The sequence below is a fragment of the Dendrobates tinctorius genome, unplaced genomic scaffold (assembly GCF_039654945.1).
Source record: "Dendrobates tinctorius isolate UK_male_01 unplaced genomic scaffold, ASM3965494v1 ptg000120l, whole genome shotgun sequence".
Classification (NCBI taxonomy): Eukaryota; Metazoa; Chordata; class Amphibia; order Anura; family Dendrobatidae; genus Dendrobates; species Dendrobates tinctorius.
The window spans coordinates 641,361-667,540 of record NW_027361788.1 but is presented as its reverse complement, the minus strand read 5'-3'; the positions used below and the strand labels follow the sequence as shown (position 1 = coordinate 667,540).

The 26,180-nt window shown below is 46.9% G+C and overlaps 1 long non-coding RNA gene across 1 annotated transcript in view; it reads right to left on the bottom strand.

Annotated features, from left to right (window-relative positions):
* Positions 1-26,180, bottom strand: part of LOC141101574 (uncharacterized) — a 90,441-nt gene that overhangs the window by 2,086 nt on the left and 62,175 nt on the right. The gene's annotated exons all lie outside the window — the stretch shown is intronic.

Here is a 26,180-nt window from a genome sequence, read left to right as displayed (position 1 = left end):
CTCTGTGGTAAACTACTTTATAGCTATATTATTCTGTATGTCAATCCCAATAATCTCGAAAGAATAGAAATATTTCAGGGGAGAATAAAATGATTTTAGTAGATGTTATGGGAAAGAAAATACATAGATATACAATATTGGTAAATATGGTCAATATCATTTGTGGGCTCCAAAAACGGAATAATTTATTATAGTCCCGAAATAGGGTGGGGAGTCTCATTTACGCAAATAAACCAGAAGCTCTGAGACATGGAGCCAATACTTAAAATTAACTATTCACAACATTTGCAGTATGTATATGTCATGGAAGGGAAGGACTTCCTGACCAATGCACTATATGTACACGTCATGCTGATCGTCGCCAAGTGTTCAGCGAACATCACTGCTGACACCCGGCTCTCACTGCCAGGAGCAGTGCTCGTACTGGGAGGGATGGGGCTCCCCTCCGATCGGTGCCCCCGCAATGTCATAGTGAGGGCCCGAATGCTGCCATGGTGACCTGAAGTCGTAATGAGGACATCTTGGTCATTAAGCTAGCAAGTTTGTTAGAGCATGCTCAGAACATGATCAAACAAGCTTGTGGGTCAGTGCAGAACTGAAAGCTATGAAGCATAGCAATGCCCATGCATTGCAATGCTTTATAACCATGATCAGATTGCTAACGGTGAAAAACCAATAGAGGGGCTAAGTAAAAAAGGAGAAAAAAAATGGAAAAATATTTTTACAAAAATCACAAAATAATAAAAATATATATATTGTACCCATAAATAAGCATTTTTATGTAAAAAAAAATGCACATATTTTGTATCCTCACATCCAGAATGACCCAATCTATAAAACTGTCACACTAGTTAACCCCTTCAGTGAACACCGCAAAATAAAATAAAAAAACAATGCTTTTCCTCTCACAATAAAGCAATGCAAACATTTTTTTTCTATAAAATAGTTTTTGTAGTGTAAAAGCACCACAGCATAAAAAAATTACATAAATGTGGTATCGCGGTAATCATACTGACCGAAAGAATAAAGCTGCCTTATCACTTTTACCACACACGGAGAGGCATGAAAAAAAAATCCTGAATTGCTGGTTTTTGTTGATTTTGTCTTCCAAAAATCGGAATAGAAAGCGATCAAAAAAATGTCATGTGTCCAAAATAGTAGCAGTAAAAACGTCAAACCATCTTGCAAGAAACAAGACCTCACATGACTCTATTGACAGAGATTTGGAAAAAACATAGCTATCAAAATATGGGGATGCAAAATCTTGTTTTTGAAAAAAAAAAGCATCTTTTACTGTGTGACGTCAGCCAAACATAACAAACAAATATAAATGTGGTATCAATGTAATCGCATCGACCCGAAGAATAAAGTCACCTAATCACTTGCACCGCACAAGGAATAAAGCGGGCTTCCATGTTACTGGTAACACAAAAGTGTTGGAAAATCACTATGACTCATAAACCCCAAAAAGAAATTTAGCAAATTCTGCACTGCCAAATCCAAATACCCCCCTCCTTTCTGAGCCACACAGTGTGCCTAAACCACATTTAGCTTCCACATGTTTGGCATTTCTATAGCAATGAAAGCACACATAATTTATGGGTGCGTGTCTCCAGAAGCATGAGCTGGGCATAATGTACTGGCCACTATAACATACTGGTGACTACAACATACTGGGCACTACAACATACTGGTGACTACAATGTACTGGTCACTACAATGTACTGTGACTACAATTTACTGCGCACTGCAATAGCAGATTTGCAATTTTCACTCGGCAACATCCACTGCTGCTTGTTTTTGGAAAACACCCTGTAAGGTACACCTGGGGTGGACCCGCTAGACCGTGGCAACGAACCTCCCGGGGGCGAGCTGACCAGGTGGACCACCCCCTATACAGGGAGTGTTTGGGGCAAGCCCGCGGGTAACTATTACCACGGCAGCTGGTACCCTGGGGAAGTATCGACAGACAGCTAGAACCGAGTTGGGGACACAGGACTGACGGTACCGGCTGGGAGCCACAGGACAGACGGGCACGGCTTGGAGACACGAGACAGGTGGGCACGGCCTGGAGACCCTGGACAGGTAGGCACGGCTTGGAGACACAGGGGAGATAGACACGGCTTGGAGACGCTGGACAGGTGGGCACGGCTAGGAGACACAGGACAGGTGGGCACAGCTTGGAGACACAGGACAGATGGGCATGGCTTGGAGACACAGGACAGGTGGGCACGGCTTGGAGACACAGGACCTAGGAGAGAGGATAATGGAAGAGGTGAACGAGCAACGGATGGACAGGACGCGATAGCGTGCATAGAGAGCGGCCAGAATCACTAGGGAAGAGCAGTGATACTCAGGCACCGCCAGCAGGAAGAGGCGGCCAGATATAGGGGCTAGTAGGAGGGCTTCCGGGTCGTGACCTGTAGTGGAGGAGAGGCAGGCGCGCGTCCTCAGAAGGAGGAGGAGGCGCGCGCGTGCCCAGTCACAGTGTGTGCGCGTGCCCGCCGAGCAGGAGGGGCGGGGGCGTGCACCCGGCGTGGTCTGGAAGACCGGACGGAGGCGGCCGCCGGACGGAGGAGAGGAGCCGGGAGAGACCGCGGAGAAGCCCGCGGCAGCCGGCGCCGAGGCGAGTAGGACACCGGCAAGCGGGTAAGCTGCGGCCGGGAGGAGGCAAAGAGAGGTGTGCGCGGCAGCCGCCGCGTGACAGTACCCCCCTCCTTACGCGCCTCCCTCCGCAGTCCGGAAAAAAATTTAGCCAAGATTCAAGGAGCCTGGATGTTCTCTTGGGGCTCCCAGGACCTCTCCTCGGGACCAAAGCCCTTCCAATCAACCAAAAAAAAGGTTCTCCCCTTTTGCTTCCTCATGGCCAAAATATCTTTAACCTCAAATACATCGTCTGCGGAGACAGGCGGAGGCGAGTGAGGGGCCTTAGAAAGGAAACGATTGAAGATGACTGGTTTTAGCAAAGACACATGAAAGGCATTAGGGATACGGAGAGAGGCGGGAAGCCGTAGTTTGTAGGAGACATCATTAATACGGGACAAGACCTCAAAAGGTCCAATATAGCGGGGACCCAGTTTATGGGAAGGGATCTTGAGGCGAATAAACTTGGAGGCCAGCCAAACTTTATCACCAGGGTGATATGGCGGGGCATCCAGGCGTCTTTTGTCGGCGTGTCTCTTAACTCTGTTACGTACCAACTCGAGAGCGGCCTTGGTCTCCTGCCAGATCCTGGAGAATTCCCCGGTCAGAAGGTCAGCCGCCGGTACACCCGAGGCAGGGGGAACCGGAAGAGGAACACCAGGATGTTGCCCGTAGACGACAAAGAAAGGGTACTTGCCCGAAGACTCACTGACGTGGTTATTATAGGCGAACTCAGCCCATGGGAGAAGTTCAGCCCAGTCGTTCTGGTGGACATTGGAAAAATGCCGGAGGTAGTTCACCAAGCACTGATTTGTCCGTTCAGCCTGACCGTTGGACTGGGGGTGGTAAGATGAGGAGAAATCGAGAGTGATATCCATCGATCTGCATAGGGCTCTCCAGAAGTGGACTCCTCTGTCAGAAACAATATGTTGGGGCAGTCCATGAAGACGGAAGATGTGCTGAACGAAAATCTTTGCCAAGGCTGGGGCCGATTGCAAGCCGGAAAGAGGGACGAAGTGTGCCATCTTAGAAAACCTATCAACCACCACTAGGATGACCGTACAGTTGGCAGAGTGGGGCAGGTCCGTAATAAAGTCCATGGCAATGTGTTGCCAAGGGGACGAGGGTACTGGAAGCGGGTGTAGAAGACCAGAAGGCAGCTGCCTAGGCACCTTGATCTTGGCACAGGAGAGACAGGAGGCGACGAAATCCCGGACATCCTGGGGAAGAGTCGGCCACCAGTAGTAGCGGGACACCAGGAGAAGTGTCTTCTTAAGCCCGAGATGGCCAGCCAGCTTGGAAGCATGTCCCCAGTGGAGGATTCATCCTCGGTCCTTCTCCGGCACAAAAGTCTTGCCAGGTGGAGGTGAGAGAAGAGAAAGTGGTGCCACCGTGATGAGCCGGGATGGATCCAAGATATGCGTGGGTTCCTCTTCGACATCTGCGGGAAGGAAGGACCTGGACAAGGCGTCAGTTTTGAGGTTCTTGTTACCTGGGCGAAAATGCAGATCAAAATCGAATCGAGCGAAGAACAGAGACCACCTGGCCTGGCGTGGGTTGAGTCTCTGTGCAGACCGAAGATAAGCTAGATTCTTATGGTCTGTGAAGATTGTGAAGGGATGTGCGGCGCCCTCCAATAAGTATCTCCACTCCTCTAGAGCTAACTTGATGGCAAGCAGTTCTCGGTCTCCAATGGAATAATTCCGCTCTGGGGTGGAGAAGGACTTGGAAAAGAAGCCGCACGTAACGAGCCTACCGGAGGAAGACTTTTGAGACAAAACCGCTCCAGCTCCAGTTGCTGATGCATCCACTTCGAGGACGAACGGTTTGTTGACCTCAGGACGATGGAGTACGGGAGCCGTGGCAAATGCTCGTTTCAGAGATAGGAAGGCCTCCTCTGCTTCAGGGGTCCAGACGTGCGGGTTGGCTCCTTTACGGATCAAAGACGAGATAGAGCCAGCCAATGAGGAAAAATGAGGGATGAACTGCCGATAATAATTTGCAAAGCCGAGAAATCGCTGAACGGCTTTCACCCCTTGGGGACATGGCCAATTGAGCACGGCAGACACCTTCTCCGGATCCATACGCAGGCCGGAGTCGGAGATGACATAGCCCAGAAATGGGAGGGAGGACTGTTCAAAGGCGCACTTCTCCAATTTGGCGTACAGGCGATTCTCCCTCAATCGGAACAGTACTCGGCGGACATCTCTTCTGTGGGTGGACAGATCGGGAGAGAAGACCAGGATATCGTCAAGGTACACAACCACACTGGAGTACAGAAGGTCTCGGAAAATGTCGTTCACAAATTCTTGAAAGACTGCGGGGGCGTTGCACAACCCGAAGGGCATGACGAGGTACTCGTAGTGTCCATCCCTGGTGTTGAAGGCGGTCTTCCATTCATCTCCGGAGCGAATACGGACGAGATTATAGGCTCCTCGGAGATCCAATTTAGAAAAGATTCGCGCCCCTCGTAGCCGGTCGAACAGCTCGGGGATGAGAGGTAGAGGATATCTGTTCTTGATGGTAATCTGGTTAAGACCTCGATAGTCAATACAGGGGCGGAGAGACCCGTCCTTCTTCTTGACGAAAAAGAAGCCAGCCCCAGCGGGAGAAGATGACTTTCGGATGAAGCCTCTGGCCAAATTCTCCTGTACATATTCAGACATGGCCTGGGACTCGAGTGGACTCAACGGATAGATTCGCCCCCGGGGCGGAGTCGAGCCGGGAACAAGCTCGATGGGGCAATCATATTGCCGGTGCGGTGGAAGAGCCTCTGCCTCTTTCTTATCAAAGACATCCGCAAAAGCCCAATAGGCCGAGGGCAAATCCGCAGGGCCCGAGACAGGAGACGAGCATTTGAGGGGTTGTACTGGACGAAGACATCTAGTCTGGCAGAAGCAGCCCCAGCGAAGAATGTCTCCGGTCCGCCAATCCAGGACAGGTTCATGCATCCTCAACCACGGAAGACCCAGGAGCAAGGTGTGGGATAGAGACGGCAGCACGAAGAAGGCTATTCTCTCACAGTGCAGGACCCCGATCTGTAATTCCAGCTCTTCAGTGACCAGAGTAACGGTCTCGCGCAAGGGAATGCCGTCGACTGAAACTAACTGCCGGGGAACCTCCAAGGACCTAACAGGTATCCCCAATCTCTTCACCACCTCGAGTTGGATAAAATTTCCAGCAGCCCCTGAGTCAATATAGGCTAACTCCGAAAAACGTTTGGAACCCTGGATAAACAAAACAGGAAGGGTCAAGGGTAGAGAGGTGTCAAAGGCACCTAGGGAGGCCTCTCTTACCTGTCCTAGGCGGAGGAGTTTCCCGGCCTCACAGGGCAGGAACGCAGAAGGTGGGAGGCACTGCCACAATAGAGACAAAGACCATGAGTGAGTCTCTCCTGGCGGCGTAGCTCCGCGGGCCTGAGTCGGTCAACCTGCATAGGATCAGGAGCTGACGCCGAGGTGGAAGGCCGAGAGCGGGGAGGACTGCGTGTCGGAGGAGAAAACCGAGTGGGCCTTCTCTCCCTGGCTACCTCGCGGGAACGCTCCCGGAAACGCAGGTCAATTCGCGTTGCCAGTGAGATGAGATCCTCCAAAGACGTAGGTGTATCCCTGCCTGCCAACTCGTCTTTGATTCGGGGCGACAAGCCACGCCAAAAAGCCCCTACTAGAGCCTCATTGTTCCATCCTAGTTCAAAGGACAACGTACGGAACTGGATGGCGTACTGTCCCACAGAGAGAGCACCCTGGCGAAGGCAAAATAAGGACTCGGTGGCGGAGACCAGATGGCCGGGCTCATCAAAGACCTTACAAAATGTCTTCAAGAAGGTTGCGAGCTGGGAGACTATCGGGTCATCTCGCTCCCACAAAGGATTCACCCAAGCCAATGCCTCACCCTCTAAGTGGGAAATCATAAAGGCCACCTTGGCCCGGTCGGAAGGATACTGCAGGGATGCCAGCTCGAAGTGCAACTGGCACTGGTTAATGAACCCCCGACAGAGTTTGGGATCTCCACTATAGCGTGGGGGTTTGGCCAAGCGGGGAGAGGACTGAGAAGCAGCCGCAGGCGCAGGGACAGCAGCCGCCGTCTGTAGAGCTAGAAGGCGGTTATCTACAGAGGCTATGTAGTTCAAAATATGGGCCTGGGTGTCGCGCTGCTGAGCAAGCTCCTGCTGTAAGCCGGAGATTTGGGAGGCAATCCCCGGATCGGAGGTTTGCAGAGAAGAAAGTCGGGACTCCATTGACTTGAGGAACGACATGATCCTCGCCTGATTCTCACGAAGGATCAAAAGTTCCTTTTGGGTCGGGGTCGGGGTACCAGCGGGATCCATGGCCTGAGTATTCTGTAAGGTACACCTGGGGTGGACCCGCTAGACCGTGGCAACGAACCTCCCGGGGGCGAGCTGACCAGGTGGACCACCCCCTATACAGGGAGCGTTTGGGGCAAGCCCGCGGGTAACTATTACCACGGCAGCTGGTACCCTGGGGAAGTATCGACAGACAGACAGCTAGAACCGAGTTGGGGACACAGGACTGACGGTACCGGCTGGGAGCCACAGGACAGACGGGCACGGCTTGGAGACACGAGACAGGTGGGCACGGCCTGGAGACCCTGGACAGGTAGGCACGGCTTGGAGACACAGGGGAGATAGACACGGCTTGCAGACGCAGGACAGGTGGGCACGGCTAGGAGACACAGGACAGGTGGGCACGGCTTGGAGACACAGGACAGATGGGCACGGCTTGGAGACACAGGACAGGTGGGCACGGCTTGGAGACACAGGACCTAGGAGAGAGGATAATGGAAGAGGTGAACGAGCAACGGATGGACAGGACGCGATAGCGTGCATAGAGAGCGGCCAGAATCACTAGGGAAGAGCAGTGATACTCAGGCACCGCCGGCAGGAAGAGGCGGCCAGATATAGGGGCTAGTAGGAGGGCTTCCGGGTCGTGACCTGTAGTGGAGGAGAGGCAGGCGCGCGTCCTCAGGAGGAGGAGGAGGAGGCGCGCGCGTGCCCAGGCACAGTGTGTGCGTGCGCCCGCCGAGCAGGAGGGGCGGGGGCGTGCACCCGGCGCGGTCCGGAAGACCGGATGGAGGCGGCCGCCAGACGGAGGAGAGGAGCCGGGAGAGACCACGGAGAAGCCCGCGGCAGCCGGCGCCGAGGCGAGGAGGACACCGGCGAGCGGGTAAGCTGCGGCCGGGAGGAGGCAAAGAGAGGTGTGCGCGGCAGCCGCCGCGTGACACACCCATGGAGTCAAAATCGTCACTAAACTGGTAGATATTTTCCCAAAGGGATATAATTTCCAAAATGTAGTCACTTGAGGGGGATATTCCACTCTTATAGCACTTAAGGGTGGTGTATATGTAGTTCCCAAACTATTTCAGGAAAAAATGCGCTCCAGGAGGCAAATAGCACTCCGTCCCACCTGAGTCTTGTTGTACTGCTAAGAAATGCTGTACAGCCACATATGGGGTATTTCTCCACGTTTATCAGAAATTGTGGTACAAATTTTTGTGCCATTTTTACCCATTTTCCCATGTAGAAATGTAGAATATGGGGCTAAAACAAAATTTTTATGGTAAAAATGCAATTATGTTTTCATCACTGACCAATGGAATAAAATTCTGTGACACACCTATGGTGTCAATATGATCGCTGCACCCCTAGATGAAATGAGAGGTGTAGTTGGTAAAATGGTGTCATCACTTTTGGGGGTTCTCCTGCTCTGGCACCTAAACTTCTGTGAAGCACCTAAGGGTTCAAGGTGCTCCCCACACATCTAGATAAGCTCCTTGAGGAGTCTAATTTCCAAAATGGAGTTATTTGTTGGGAGTTTCCACTCTTTAGGCACATCAGGGGCTCTCCAAATGCAACATGGTGTCTGCTGTTGATCCCATCCATTTTTGCGCTCAAACCTCCCTCCCTTCCGAGCCTTGCCATGTGCCCAAACAGTAGTTTTTCCCCCACATATGGAGTATTGTCGTACTCAGGAGAAATTGCACAACAAGTTTTGGGGTCCATTTTCTCCAGTTACCTTTGTGAAAATAAAAATTGAAGACTAAAATAACATTTTTGTGGGCAAAGCGTGAAGCACCAGGGAGTTCAAGGTGCCCATCACACATCTAGACAAATTCCCTGAGAGGTCTAGTTTCCAAAATGGGGTCACTTATGGAGCATTTCCACTGTTTAGGCCCATGGTGCCTGCTCTTGATTCCAACTATTTTTGAGTTCAAAAAGTCAAATGGTGCTCCTTCCCTTCTGAGCCCTGCCATGCACCCTAACCATAGTTTTCCCCCACATATGATGTATTACAGTACTCAGGAGAATTTGCACAACCTATTTTGTAGAGGAGCATTTTCTCCTGTTACCCTGGTGAAAATAAAAAAAATAGGGCTAAAGTAACATTTTTGGAAAAATAAGTAAAATATTTCCTTTTTTCCTTCCAAATTGCATTAATTCATGTGAAGCACTTGAAGAGTTAATAAACTTCTTGAGTTTGTTTTTGAGGGTGTATGCACACGATCAGCAAATGCTGCGGTTTGGATGCTCCGTCCAACTCGCAAAATCCAGGTATTACAGCGTAGTGGATGGTGTGTCAAGAAATCCCATGCCCACTATGCATCCAGAGTCACCCGCAACTTACCCACAGAAACAGACATGTGGCACATCTTTTCAGACTGCAGAATGTCTATTTATCTTGCGGAGACGAGAGCCTCCACAAGATAAGTTTCAACCGTACAATGTATTGGACACGGTGAATCCGCACGGTTCAATGAACACTTGTGGATTCACCTGCATTCAGTAGCCGGCAGTGCTTTGAACACAACGAACATGCGCTGCGTCCAAAGCACTGCCAATTAATGATCATGTGCACATACCCTTAGGACTTTGAGGGGTTCAGTTTTTAGAATGGTGTCACTTTTGGGTATTTTCTGTTATATAGGCCCCTCAAAACCCTAAAAAAATGGTTATGTAAAGTAGGAAACTGTTCCCAGGACTCCTGGACAGTAGCCACACATATCTGATGTGACCGATGGACTGGGTCATGTCAATGGATTTGCGCCATCTCTACCGACAACAGTAACAGCTGCCAGATGACTGCTGCTTCCTATGCCAAAAATGGAACTAGAAAAGCTGAAAAGAAAGACTTCACATTCAAAGTAAGGATCCAGGAGCACCAAGATGTTTTCTTTTTTGGCAAGAGATAAGTTGTAAGCAGAAATAATGATATGGATGTGAGGGGACGCTGGGGCTGGCCCTGTAGCATATGACACTTCAGTACATTTGTAGCTGTATGTAATATCCCTAGAAGTGTGGCTTATTACATGAATTGCACAGGTAAATGCAAAACAAGTCACTTTGGAAGTGTAAAGATGAGAGGCAATCTTCTCTGTCTCTGAAGTCCTGGAGGAATGGACAGTCTGTGCCATTCTGTCACAGTGTTATGCTATCTAAAGCCAGTGTTATCTTGTAAGAAAATTCTGCATATTCCTGTGTAAATAGGCATACGCTAACCCAACTGTAAGTGGTGGACAGTTTACATCGCAATTCCATTGGGGTAGGTTATATCCAAGCTACAGAGTTACAGGGATTCCCAGGTTTTCACCCATTAACCCATTTACAGGGATCACAACTCTTAAAGGGTGTAAAAAACTGACAATGGTCATTTGTTGAATTTGCAGCAGTAAGAGGTCACATTTGCTAAATTCACCAGCTTTTTCAATCAAAAACATTTTAACAGGCCAAGTTACATGTATCATAGGACACTTCTGTGATGTCACCTTCACAATGCTTGCATCCATTGAACTTGTGAGTTTTGGAAAGTTTCTGCTTGATTTGCTATGCAGGATGTCAGAATCAACTCCCAGAGCTGCTATTTTGTTTTGATCGTCCTCTCATCCTCATAAATCTTTTCCTTGAGGATACTCCAAAGGTTATCAATAGGGTTGAGGTCAGGGGAGGATGGTGGCCACACGGTTCTTTTTGTACCATGGAAGAAAGTGATCAGTCAGAAACTCTATATACTTTGCAGAGGTCATTTTCACACCCTCATGGACCCCAAAGGCGTCTACCTGTTCTCTCCCCATAATTTCGGCCCAAAACATGACTCCATCACCTCCTTTCTGACGTCACAGTCTTGTTGGGACATAGTGGCCATCCATCAACCATCCACTACTCCATCCACCTGGACCATCCAGGGTTGCACAGCATCATCAGTAAACAAGACTGTTTTAAAACTTGTCTTCATGTATGTCTGGGCCACTTCAGCCGTTTCTGTTTGTGAGCACTGTTTACGGGTGGCCGAATCGTAGGTATGCACAACTGCAGCCTTTGGTGGATCCGACACCTTAAGGTTCATGGGTCTCCAAAGGCACCAGCAGTTTTGAATACATGTTTGCTACTTTGTGATGGTATTGTCATGGTATGCCTAGGTTACTTTAGGCAAAAACCCCGGGACCCCTGCGATGTCCCTCAGACTAGGGGAACCCTGTCTGTCCCTCAACCCAGGGTTTACACTGAAGGTGTGCCTGCCTGAGCCTCCACCCTGTCCCTGTCTCCTGTCCAGCCCTAAGCTGAACCCACCTCCCTCCACCCAGTGAGGGGACCAGACACCAGACCCCACAAATACGTATGGACAGGGGTAAAAGAAACACCACACAGTTAATACACAAGGGAATACAATAATGTGCAAGGGCAACCAAATATATATATAACAGATTGGAGAAAGAACCACTGAGGGATATACTGCACCAGATATCAGACGCTCCAACACCACCACTGCTGACCGGTATTGCTAGCACTAGGCTAAAGCTATAGTCGGCGACGCCCATAGTCAGGACGAACTATTTAAAGACCAAGGGCGTGGCCCAGCCCTCAGCCAGCATGACAACCTGGTTAACCCTATCCCGACTGGAACAGAATACCCAACAGGGTATTACCGCTGTCTGCCGGACACCCTGGTGTGAACAGTGTCCGACATGACAGTACCCCGCCTTCTACGAGGGACCTCCGGAACCTCACCATGTCGAGGACCTGGCTTGTCCGGATGGCGACGATGGAACATAGTAACCAGTCGATCAGCATGAATGTCAGAGGCCGGCACCCATGTCCTCTCCTCAGGACCATAGCCACGCCAGTGGACCAGGTACTGTAGAGTGCGACGCACAACCCTAGAGTCCACCACTTTGGACACCTCAAATTCCAACGTGCCATCCACCAAGATGGGAGGTGGTGGCCCGGGGGAACCATCCACCAAACCCACGACCTTCTTTAGCAATGCTTTGTGAAATACATTATGAATCTTATACACAGCCGGCAACTCCAAACGAAATGCCACTGGGTTGATCACTGCAGAGATTCTAAATGGGCCAATGAACCTGGGACCCAACTTAAGTGACGGTATCTTGAGCTTAATGTTCCTAGTAGATAACCACACCCAATCACCCACACACAGGTCCGGACCTGGCACACGTCTGCAGTCAGCCACCCGTTTGTACCTGGAACCCACCTTCAACAAGCGCTGCTTGACTCTCCTCCAAACAGACGACAATTGAGCTCCCAACTGGTCCTCTTCAGGGACGCCAACTGAGCACCCCTGACGCAAGGTGCAAAATTGAGGATGTTGACCATACACACAAAAAAAAGGAGATTCCCCAGACGATTCCTGGCAATGGTTGTTTATTGCAAATTCTGCCAGAGGAAGAAACGCTGACCACTCTTCCTGATTGTCGGAAATAAAGCAGCGCAAGTATTGCTCCAGGTTTTGGTTCATCCGCTCAGTCTGTCCATTCGACTGAGGGTGGAAAGCCGATGAATGAGATAATTTGATTCCAAGGCGAGAACAAAAAGCTCTCCAAAACTTTGCCACAAACTGCGTACCTCGATCAGACACAATGTCAGACGGGACACCATGAAGTCTGACCACCTCGCGAATAAATATCTGAGCAAGAGTCTTAGCATTGGGCAAAGACGGTAAAGCAACGAAATGTGACATTTTGGAGAACCTATCAACAATTACCAAAATGACCGAGTTCCCTGCCGAGGCGGGCAAGTCAGTAATAAAATCCATGGAAATCTCAGTCCATGGCTTACTGGGCACCCCGAGAGGCTGCAAGCTACCAGCGGGACGGGAACGAGGAGTCTTGGCCCGTGCGCACGTGGTACAGGCAGCCACATATGAGGCCACATCCTGCCGGATTTTAGGCCACCAAAAACGACGCGATACCAGTTCCAGAGTGCTCTTAACCCCTGGATGACCTGCCAGTACCGTGTCGTGATGTTCGCCCAACACTCTAGAGCGTAGATGTAGCGGCACAAAAGATTTATTAGCAGGCAACCCCGGCGGTACCACCTCCTGAGCCTCCGCAATCTCTGCCTCAATCTCTGTCGTGATGGCAGATACCACCACACCCTTTTGGAGAATAGGCACCGGCTCTTCACATAACTCTCCACCAGGAAAACACCTGGATAAAGCGTCTGCCTTAACATTCTTCGACCCAGGTCGATAGGTAACAATGAAGTTGAACCGGGTGAAGAATAATGCCCAGCGAGCCTGTCTGGAGGACAGGCGCTTAGCAGATTCTAAATAAAGCAAATTCTTATGGTCGGTTATCACAGTAATCTGATGAACAGCCCCCTCCAAGAAGTGTCGCCACTCCTCAAATGCCAATAGTTCCCTGTTGCCAATATCATAATTACGCTCCGCAGGCGACAGCTTCTTGGAGAAGAAGGCACACGGATGCAACTTGGCCCAAGAAGGGCCCTGAGACAGTACAGCCCCCACTCCAACCTCCGACGCATCCACTTCCACGACAAACGGTAAGGAGACATCGGGCTGCACCAGAATGGGCGCTGAGGCAAAACTATTCTTGAGGAATTCAAACGCCTGTACCGCAGGCTCAGACCAGTCAGAAAAGTCGGTACCCTTCTTAGTCATGTCAGTCAGTGGTTTGGCAATCATAGAGAAGTTCTTAATAAATTTCCTATAGTAATTGGAGAAGCCAAGAAATCGCTGAAGCGCCTTAAGATTATCAGGCCGATCCCAATGTAGTACCGCCTGCACCTTTGCGGTGTCCATCTTAAAACCTGAGGCGGAGATTATATAACCCAAGAACGGTAGCTCCTGTACGAAAAACACACATTTTTCAAGCTTGACATAGAGCCTGTTCTCTCTGAGCAACTGCAGAACCTGTCTAACATGCTCTATATGTGTATCATGGTCGCGAGAGAAAATGAGGATGTCGTCAAGATAAATTATAACAAACCTCCCCAACAACTGAGAGAAGACATCATTAATGAAGTGTTGAAAGACCGCCGGTGCCATAGTCAACCCAAACGGCATTACCAAACTCTCAAAGTGACCCTCAGGGGTATTGAACGCTGTCTTCCACTCATCCCCCTGACGGACTCTTATAAGATTGTACGCCCCCCTGAGGTCCAGTTTGGAGAACCACCTGGCACCAACCACTTGGTTGAATAAATCGGGTATAAGTGGCATAGGGTAAGGATCACGGACCGTAATCTGGTTGAGTTCTCTGAAATCCAGACACGGGCGTAAACCGCCATCCTTCTTTTTAACAAAGAAGAAGCCAGCAGCCAGAGGAGAAGAGGAAGGTCTAATATGACCCTTGCTCAGGCTATCCGCAATGTATTCCTTGAGAGCTAGCCTCTCGGGACCTGAGATATTAAACATTCTAGCTTTAGGTAACTTGGCCCCTGGTTTCAACCTAATAGCACAGTCATAGGGGCGATGCGGTGGTAGTTCCGAACAACCCTTCTCAGAAAATACATCCGCATAATCCAGCAACGGCTCCGGGATACTGGGGGTCAAAGCGGAAATACATGTAGCCAGGCACCTCTCCTGACACTCCCTGCTCCACTGAATTATGTCCTGGGTCTTCCAATCAATAACAGGATTATGCATTGACAACCATGGAAAGCCCAGAACCATCTGAGCCGGTAAGTTACTAAGCACCTTACAAGTTACCCGCTCTGAGTGTAATACTCCGATGTGGAGTTGTATATCCAACACACACTCTGTGATCTCCCCTTGAGACAACGGGGAAGCATTGATGGTAACCACCCGGATGGGGTTCGGCAATTTCTCCACCGGAAATCCCGCTGTATGCGCGAACCTCTCATCAATGAGATTGGCAGCTGAGCCACTATCAATAAATACTGTAATAGAGAGCATTTGCCCCCCAAGTACCACCCTAGCAGGGAGCATACACTGGGAAACCATGACGGAGGATACACAAAGGCTCAGACTAGACTCCTCCAAACCCTCTGAGCCTATCAGTTTTCCGCCGGCGCGCCCTTCTTAGGTACCAGGGGGCAAGCGTTAATAAAATGTCCTCCTTTGCCACAAAAAAAACAGAGCCCCTGCCTTCTGTGCCAAGGACGTTTAGGCTTGTTACTCGGTGACTGTGCTATACCAGCGATCTGCATGGGTTCCACGGATTCACCCGCGGCAACCTCACCGACCACTCCCCCACCTCCCGGAGGCAACGAAACCAGCGCCCCCTGACGGAGACGTCGGTCTATGCGTACTACAAGTGCCATCGCAGCCTCCAGAGAGGCGGGAGTCTCGTACATTAGGAGAGTCTGTTTAACCCTTCCAGAAACCCCATGCAAAAATTGACTTCTAAGCGCAGGGTCATTCCACTGCGTGTCCACCGCCCAGCGCCGGAATTCCGTGCAGTAATCCTCAGCTGGTCGATCACCCTGTAGCAGTGAGCGTATCTTAGACTCTGCTAAGTTTAATCTATCCGGATCGTCATAGATCAAACCCAGAGCAGAGAAAAAAAAATCTACAGATTCAAATGCCTGTGAGTCTGAAGGGAGTGAAAAGGCCCAGGCCTGTGGGTCACCACTCAGCAAAGAAATCACCAAGCCCACGCGTTGAGCCTCATTACCTGAGGAATGTGGACGCATACGGAAATACAATTTGCATGATTCACGAAACACCGTGAACTTACCACGATCACCAGCAAATCGTTCAGGAAGGGGAAACTTGGGCTCAGCTGCCCTGGCTGCAGCCTCAGCAGGTACTGCAGGAGCTGACAGGCCTTGTTGCTGGACCGCCCCCCTGAGTTCAGTGACCTGTATGGATAGAGCCTCCAGCTGCTTGGTTAGGGAAAGTATAGGATCCATAGTAAGTAACCCCTATATTCCCTATCTATACCTTTTTTTTTTTTTTTTTTCTTCTCTCACTTTATTATTTGGGCCGACTATAATGTCATGGTATGCCTAGGTTACTTTAGGCAAAAACCCCGGGACCCCTGCGATGTCCCTCAGACTAGGGGAACCCTGTCTGTCCCTCAACCCAGGGTTTACACTGAAGGTGTGCCTGCCTGAGCCTCCACCCTGTCCCTGTCTCCTGTCCAGCCCTAAGCTGAACCCACCACCCTCCACCCAGTGAGGGGACCAGACCCCACAAATACGTATGGACAGGGGTAAAAGAAACACCACACAGTTAATACACAAGGGAATACAATAATGTGCAAGGGCAACCAAATATATATATATAACAGATTGGAGAAAGAACCACTGAGGGATATACTGCACCAGATATCAGACGCTCCAACACCACCACTGCTGACCGGTATTGCTAGCACTAGGCTAAAGCTATAGTCGGCGACGCCCATAGTCAGGACGAACTATTTAAAGACCAAGGGCGTGGCCCAGCCCTCAGCCAGCATGACAACCTGGTTAACCCTATCCCGACTGGAACAGAATACCCAACAGGGTATTACCGCTGTCTGCCGGACACCCTGGTGTGAACAGTGTCCGACATGACAGGTATTTTAGCAGCTGCTCTCTTAATCTGATGAATTTGTCTGGCAGAAACCTACCTCATTATACCTTTATCTGCACAAACCTGTCTATGCTTTGCATCAGCCACAAATTACTTTCACGCTTACATTTTCATGAAATTATTTAATGTTTTCACACCTTGTCCGACCCATTGCAATTTATGTTTTCATGAAATTATCTAACACTTTCACACCTTGTCTGAGGCTTTGCAAGTATTTGACAGTTTTCGACAGCAGATCTTTTTTCTTTACCATATTGCCTGAGACCTGAGGCTGCTTATAATGTGGAACATCCTTCTTCAGTAGGTTTCCTTTATTTGGGCATCCTGTAAACTAATTATCACAGAAGTTTGAGATTGATTTCAGTGAGACACAAACCATCCATGAGTTTGTTTGAGAAATGAAAGATTAAATTTTTATGACACTCAAATCCAATTTGAATAACTATTTAAAACTTGCTGTATGTGGACTATCCTGAAGATAGGTGATCATGTTAAATATTGCCAAAAACCCTTTAATGTTCTACTAATTGCTTTCACACTCATGAGACATGTGGAATTGTTTAAGCACTTTGGATTTTTTTTCAGATTAGGAAATGTATTGCATAAATTTCACATTTGATACATTTATTGATTTATTTTATCTGCCTGTATTCAGAATGGTACAGTATGCAGTTGTAATAAGGTATTACAATTTCTTATGTATACAGTTCTCAACATCCTTCTTGGCAGCCTCAGACTGGCCAATAGGGGAACAGGAGAATTATATATGAAGTAAAGGGCTGGGTGGTGGAACCATTGTGCCTAGGCCGAAGGAAATCCTGGAGGAGCTTGACTTGGTGCCTCACCAAATCCGACCTTAGACAAACAGCAGCGGATGCTACCGCAATCTGAGGAGAGACAGAGGAGGTTGGACCAGGTGCAACACCAGGACTAACCTCGGATAGATGGCAGCTGACCAAATAAAGCCCCACTAGGGTCGGGTAGCAAGGACAAGAACACTGGAACCATGGTTAGGTGCGTGCAGGACCGGCTGGTGAACAGATGAGCAATGGCAGGCGTGGACTGGACTGGCTGATGTACAAATGCGCACTGGTAGATGCGGACTTGACCAGCTGATGTAGAGATGAGCAATGGCAGGTGCAAGTGGGACTAGCTGAAGCACAGAAGGGCCCTGGCAGGTGCGGACTAGACTAGCTGATATAGAGGCAGGCAGACACGGATGATAGACAGGCAGATATACATGAATACAAGCATTGGGACCTGAGAGCTAGCAAGAGTGTTCGGGAACAAACTTATTAAGTTACACAGGCTCCTTCCTTCAGCTCATTGGCTGGGGACACTTTAGGAAGGCGGTGCACTTTCACTTTAAGAGGACAGGAGCGTGCACGCCCTAAGCACAGTGCCTGGGTGTCTGCAGGCATCAGGAGCCCGAAGAATGGGATGGAGGCCGTGGTGGTAAGTCAGCGTCTCTGTCGGGGAAGAGGGGCAGAAAGCAGAGACGCCAATGCAACAGTACCCCTCTCTTTACACCCCATCTTTTTCAAGCCCGCAAGAAATCTTTCCAGGAGGAGAGAGGCATGGAAGCTCTCCTCAAGACCAAATTCCTTCCAGTCCACAAGAAGAAAAGATTTTCCTCTTACCATGTTGGTGGCCAAAATGTTCTCTACCTCAAAAACGGCTCATTGATGACTGGAGCAGGAACAGCACCAGGATCTTTGAAAAGAGGACTGAGGATGACAGGCTTCAGGAGAGACACATGAACAGAAATGGGGATCCGAAGAAAGGCTGGGAGTTAGAGCTTGTAGGCTACTGGATTATTCTGCTTCAGAACCTTGAATGAACCAATGAATCAAGGGCCCAGTTTATAGAAGGGCACCTTGAGACGGATATACTTAGATTACAGTCCCCAGGACAAAATAGAGGTGGATCCAGATGTCTCGTCTGTGCATTTTTTCATACATTCAGAGGAATTCAATAATTAACTAATAACTTGGCGTCCTCCCAGATCCCAGAAAAACCCCTGACAAGAGATTCAGCAACAGGAATACCAGAGGCAATAGAAACAGGGAACAGAATATTGGGATGTTGACTGTAGACCACAAATTATGGAGATTTGGCAGAGGATTCACTGACATGGTGGTTGTAAGAAAATTCGGCCCAAGGCAAAAGTTCGGCCCGGTCACTGTGGTGGTCATTGACAAAGTGCTGCAAGAAGTTGGTCAGAATTTGATTGATCCACTCCATCTGGCAGATGGACTGGGGATGATAGGCTGAATAGAAATCCAGAATGACATCCAGTAGTCTGCAGGTGGCCTTCCAGAAGTGAGAAGTAAACAGGGCACCTCTATCTGAGACAATATGGAACGGTAGGCCATGGAGGTGGAAGATTTGTGAAATAAACTTCTTTGCAAGCACTGGAGCAGATAGGAGACCGGACAGTGGAGTGAAATGGGCCACCTTGATCCATTACCACCTAGATGACAGTACACCTGTCTGATACTGGAACATCAGTAATAAACTCATTGCGATATGCTGCCAGGGAGCAGATGATATGGGCAAAGGAAGTAGCCGACCGTTCGGGAGCTGTTTCAAAGTCTTGTTTCGGGCACAAGAGGGACAGGCGAGATGAAATCAGCAATATCCTTACACAGGGTCAGTAACCAATAATGTCAGGAAATGAGGAGCACAGTTTTCTTCTGTCCAGTATGGCCAGCTAACTTAGACAAGTGACCCCACAGAAGAATGTTTTGCCTATCAGATTCTGCAACGTAAGTCTTTCCGGAAGGTAGCCGAGACAAATCCAACAGATCGACTTTAATAATTTTGGAGGGCTCAATGATGTGTTTGATGTCTGGAGGAATCTGGAGAGAGCGTCCTCCTTGACGTTTTTATCCGCTGGCTGAAAAAGGAGAGTGAAGTTGAAGAGGGCCAAGAAAAAAGTCCACCTAGCTGACCTTGGGTAGGGTAGAGTAGTAAGTACGGCCTGGAAGAAGGAATAGTAGATGCAGGCAGGCACTGTAGGAACACTGAAACCAAGGATTCAGACTGGACAGGCTGATGTACAGATGAGCCCTGGCAGGTGTGTATGGGACTGATGTACAGACAGTCAGGCACAGCTGATAGACAGGTATGTATACAGGAATACGATCACTGGGACCCGAGAACAATAGTGTTTAGGAAAAAGCTTACTACGCTTCACAGACACCTCCCTTCTGGTGCAGGTGACTTAAATAATGGGTGACAATGGGTGTCTGATTGGGGACACTTTAGAACGGTGTGTGCTGTCCCTTTAAGTGGACGGGACTGTGCGCACAACCTAAGCACAGTGCCCTGGGATCTGCACGCACTTTGCGCACCCCGGACACCGGGCATCAGCAGACAAAGCCGGAAGTATGGGATGGAGGCTGCGGCAGTGAGCAAGTTGGCATTTCTACCGGGGAAGAGGGGCAAAAGGCACAGGCGTCGGTGCAACATACGAGCAGTAGTTGGCACAAAACATTTGATTCACTATATACAAACAAAGCAGCATCTAATCCTTCATGTAACAAACTACCTAGTATATTATTATATGAAAGAAAAGTACATTTGTGAATGAGTATATTGTAATAATTGCATGCAGATGATCGGGGGGGGTCTTCAGAGTCAATGCCAATGGCATCCTAGTCAGACAGTGCTTCTTGGTGTATATATATTTTTTTTTAGAAAGGGTGAGATTTTCAAAGAAATACAACAATATCTTCTAGATTTCATGCTAAGTTTATTACAATTTATTATTTCTTTACATAATCCTTTTTAATTTAAATAAATTGTAATATCAAATAGGAGAATACAATCTTCTATCATATTTCAAGTCATTATATGACTCTCAAGGATATATATATTTTTTTATATCCACTTGTTATGACAAGAAATATAACCCAAGATGATATTCTTGTTTGATTGTTGGATAGATTTACAGCTGCATGCATCCCCAGCCTTTATCATCATTTTGTCTTTAGCTCCATATTTCTGCATTGATTAACTTTATAACGTATCTTTGCACTGCGTGGAGCCTGATTTTTCTTTTACAGATTTCCAAATTGCCTGCTGTACTTCACACAGCCATAAAGTCAAATGATAGAATTCACTAAGGAGCATTTACAAGATACAGATTTACATATCTTCATTTAATAAATCTGTTTCCAGTAATCTCAGCTCCTCCATGTTGTGGCTGCAGGCAGAAAGAATCGCCTTATTAAACTTTTTTAACATTTGGCATGGCTGTGTAAATGTAAGCAAGGGATTTAGAGATGTGTATCACAAAAACAATGGGAATAGTTTTAATTATAGAAAAGAACAAGGGTACTGATAGCTTTAAAATTGTACCTGTCATCTCACTGACAGCTGGAATAAAAGCATGGTCTTGCTGTCCTTATAATCCACAACAAGGTAAAACATTTTTTATGCATATTCTGTGTCTAAAATGTCCACGAGCTATCGTTATTGTGAAGCTCTGTAAGTTTTTGATCCACTCTTTCAGTGGATGGTTCCCCTTCAACATCATTTTGTCGCCACTATACAGCTCTGGCAAAAATTAAGAGACCACCACATCAAATCGCTGTCAAAACCCGAGCAACGAGTATCCACTGATCTGAACTGTATTCTCTCCCTTGCTCTTAGCAGAGGCTTCAAAGCAGCGCTCACAGGCATCAAGGCTGTATTCACTTGCAGCGTAAATGCTGTGGTTTTTCTGTTGCTTTTTATATGAATGTTTCTGCAGGTGTCCACACAAAAATACACAATATCAATCTCCTATGACTATTGCTTTTTTGCTGCATTTCCTCCTTGATGTGTTTTTGGTTCCAATATGAAGCAGCAGTTTTAACTTTTTTTTTTACTATTGAAAGGCTTTGAATCTGCGATAAAAAAGCAAATTTGTTTTTTTCACATGCATTTTATCAGGTGATCCCATGTTTCCCACAGTTCAACAGCTTCTTTAAAGGGAGTATGTCAGAGCTAGTTATAACACTATTAACATGCAGATATAGCCTTAATCTGCAGGTTAATAGCATTATGAAGGTGCTCAGCAGCTGTACTGAAAGTACGGAACCTAGGAACCGCCGGCTTTCAGTCACAGAGGTGTAGAAAATAAACTTTGTTTATCCCAGGAGCCACCAGCTTTCAGTCACAGTGACATAGAAAATAAACGTTATTTCTCCTGGGAGCAGATAGCTTTCAGTCCTAGAGGTGTAGAAAATAAACTTTATTTCTCCTGAGAGCCAGCGGCTTTCAGTCACAGAGGCATAGAAAATAAACGTTATTTCTCCTGGGAGCAGATGGCTTTCAGTCATAGACGTGTAGAAAATAAACGTTATTTCTCCTGGGAGCATCTGATTTTAAGTCATAGAGGCGTAAAAAATAAACATTATTTCTCTTGAGTGCTGCTAGATTTCACTTATAGAGCTGTAGAAAATAAACTTTATTGCTCACGGGAGCTACCGGCTTTTAGTCATAGAGGCGTAAAATATAAACTTTATTTCTCCTGGGAGCAGATGACTTTCAGTTATAGAGGAGTAGAAAATAAATTTTATTTCTCGCAGGAGCTGCCATCTTTCAGCCATGCCTGAAGTAATTACAGTCATTGCTCATAGCACTGAGGGAGGCGGCTGTAAGCATGCCTGTTACTGACTGACAGCCAGCTCTACAGTGCATCAGTGCCAAATTTGGACTATCTTGCTCTTCTGAAAATAAGCCACCACCAGCAGTATCTTTTAGCTGCTTCCTTAGGGCATATAACTCTTGCGAGAATTGCATTGCAAACCTTGACCTGGCTGTCAGCTCTACTGATCTGAGCTTGACAGCTGCATAGTAATCCATCATGCTGTCTTGCTCAGGTCAGGAGAGGTGTCAGGCCAGTCCATGCAGTGCGATGCAATTCTCGCACCAGTTATACGGCTGTCTAACCCTGCCCTTAAGGTCACACTATAGAGAAATAAGGACGAGTGAGAGGCGCAAAAACAACACATTGCACTCGGACTAATGTTTCTCTATGGAGCATGTCCCATCAGCCGTATATTTCTCAGCCATATTTTACGGGCTGAGAAAATCGCAGCATGCTGCGATTGTCAGCGTATTCCTCCAAAAATACGCCAATGCAAGTCAATGGGGGCGAGAAAAATATGGATTACGCACAGACCAGATGTGTGACTTGCGAGAAATACGCATCGGTGTCCGTTAACAAAAGCCAGCAATTCATTTTGTGATACAGTGAAATCACACTGATATGTTTAATAAAGAATAGAAAGAATAGATAGACACATAGAATACATATATATATACATACATATATATACACACACAGTATATACATGTCATTGACACACACATACAGTCATGGCCAAAAGTATTGACACCCCTGCAATTCTGTCAGATAATACTCAGTTTCTTCCTGAAAATGATTGCAAACACAAATTCTTTGGTATTATTATCTTCATTTAATTTGTCTTAAATGAAAAAACACAAAAGAGAATGAAGCAAAAAGCAAAACATTGATCATTTCACACAAAACTCCAAAAATGGGCCGGACAAAAGTATTGGCACCCTCAGCCTAATACTTGGTTGCACAACCTTTAGCCAAAATAACCGCGACCAACCGCTTCCGGTAACCATCAATGAGTTTCTTACAATGCTCTGCTGGAATATTAGATCATTCTTCTTTGGCAAACTACTCCAGGTCCCTGATATTTGAAGGGTGCCTTCTCCAAACTCCCATTTTTAGATCTCTCCACAGGTGTTCTATGGGATTCAGGTCTGGACTCATTGCTGGCCACCTTAGAAGTCTCCAGTGCTTTCTCTCAAACCATTTTCTAGTGCTTTTTGAAGTGTGTTTTGGGTTATTGTCCTGCTGGAAGACCCATGACCTCTGAGGTAGACCCAGCTTTCTCACACTGGGCCTTAAATTATGCTGCAAAATTTGTTGGTAGTCTTCTGACTTCATAATGCCATGCACACGGTCAAGCAGTCCAGTGCCAGAGGCAGCAAAGCAACCCCAAAACATCAGGGAACCTCCGCCATGTTTGACTGTAGGGACCGTGTACTTTTCTTTGAATGCCTCTTTTTTCTCCTGTAAACTCTATGTTGATGCTTTTGCCCTAAAAGCTCTACTTTTGTCTCATCTGACCAAAGAACATTCTTCCAAAATGTTTTAGGCTTTTTCAGGTGTTTTGGCAAACTCCAGCCTGGCTTTTTTATGTCTCGGGGTAAGAAGTGGGGTCTTCCTGGGTCTCCTACCATACAGTCCCTTTTCATTCAGATGCCGACGGATAGTACGGGTTGACACTGTTGTACCCTCGGACTGCAGGGCAGCTTGAACTTGTTTGGATGTTAGTCGAGGTTCTTTATCCAACATCCGCACAATCTTGCGTTGAAATCTCTTGTCAATTTTTCTTTTCCGTCCACATCTAGGGAGGTTAGCCACAGTGCCATGGGCTTTAAACTTCTTGATGACACTGCGCACGGTAGACACAGGAACATTCAGGTCTTTGGAGATGGACTTGTAGCCTTGAGATTGCTCATGCTTCCTCACAATTTGGTTTCTCAAGTCCTCAGACAGTTCTTTGGTCTTCTTTCTTTTCTCCATGCTCAATGTGGTACACACAAGGACACAGGACAGAGGTTGAGTCAACTTTAATCCATGTCAACTGGCTGTAAGTGTGATTTAGTTATTGCCAACACCTGTTAGGTGCCACAGGTAAGTTACAGGTGCTGCTAATTACACAAATTAGAGAAGCATCACAGGATTTTTTGAACAGTGCCAATACTTTTGTCCACCCTCTTTTTTATGTTTGGTGTGGAATTATATCCAATTTGGCTTTAGGACAATTCTTTTTGTGTTTTTTCATTTAAGACAAATTAAATGATGATCATAATACCAAAGAATTTGTGTTTGCAATCATTTTCAGGAAGAAACTGAGTATTATCTGACAGAATTGCAGGGGTGTCAATACTTTTGGCCATGACTGTATATATATATATATATATATATATATTTCATAGAGTTCTACATAGCAGAATAGCCGCTAAATCAATTGCCCGCTTCTGTAAAATCAATACAAAACCCGACATGAAATGACACATGGTTTACATACAGTAAACAATTTCATTTTATTTAGTTTTGTATAATGTCTTTGACTAATAATTAGATTAGGGAATGTGTGTAAAATTTGGGACATGTAGGTGTTAAATTAAGGGGTTAATTTGTTGAAAAAAAATGAGTGGACTCATGTGGTAATTTCTCCACCAGAGAGGGAAAGCAGGTGAGTGAGGGCAGATAATAATAGCCTAGAGAGGGACCATTGTTTTTGCCCCCCACAGCTTAAAAAATCTGCCCCCAGCCACCCCAGAAAGGGCACATCTATAAGATGCACCTTTTCTGGCACTTAGCCTCTCTATTCCCATTGCCCTGTAGTGGTGGCCAATTAGTTAATAATAATGGGTTAATGTCACCTTGCTATTGAAAGGTGACATTAAGCCAGGTTAATAATGTAGAGGTGTCAATATGACACCTATCCATTACTAACCCTAGAATAGTAAAGGGTTAAAAAAAATACACACAGACATTAATTAAAAATTCTTTTAATGAAATAAGCACACCAAGTTTTGGACCAAATTTATTATTCTGCTAATCCAAAAAAAAGCCATGGATCTGTAAAAAAAGTTAAATAAAAGAAGAACACTATACATACCTCTTCGCTGTTCAGTCAGGTGCCCCGCTGCAATCCATCAGAAGGGGTTAACTGGTTTACAACAGGGAGCGGTACTAATGCGACCGGCCCCACTGTAAACCACTGCCAAATGAATTAATTCATCTCTGCGCAGCCTCCCCTGTGGAATTAATAGTACTATATAAGTGAATAAAAGAAATAGATTCATGACATCATCACCACTCAGTAGCGACTTCTACATTTTCATACATCTGACGTTTTGTTTTTTTACAAGATTCTTTAAAGGTTTCTTTTGCATAGGGAAATGTTAGGGTTGCCCACAAGTTGCTGTCATAACATGTTTGTTCTACCATGAATCTCTCTGCCACCAGGGCATCATTGTCTAAGGAAATTATGTAATACCTTGTGTCGCCAGTTATTCCTTATAATTACTGGTACAGATTACTATATGTTTTTATTAAAGGTGTTGTCCAGTCTTTGGGTACAAGTCTACAGTCTCTATATGACTGCAGACCTCTAAAAAAAAATGTAAAAGAGGGCTAGGAAACAATTATAGGGTTATTTCCGTCTTCATAAACGGGTATAATCAGATAGAGTAGCGCTCGTAAATATAAGCAATTTTTGCAATTTACTGCTTATTAAAATTTGTAACTGTTCTTTAGAATGTAACACTTTTCCTTTGTCTACAGCTCGTTGCTTTGGAGACCGACCACCACTGCTAAACAACACCTGCACAGTGCTTACAAGCTGTTTTCTATTGCGCTTGTAAGCACTGCTTTGGAGCTGGAAGGGTCGCTGGAGCTCGCTGCTATCTCCTATTCCCGTCTAGCTTCAATGCAGTGCTTAGAATCTAGAAAGCAGAGGTGGTCAGTTTCCTAGCCAACAAGCTATACACATAAGAAAAGTGTTAACGTCTCATGAACGGCTGCAAATTTTAATAAGCAGTGAATTGCAAAGCGCTTGTTTTCACAAGAACTATCCAACAAAATCCATCTTTAACCCCTTCACCCCCAAGGGTGGT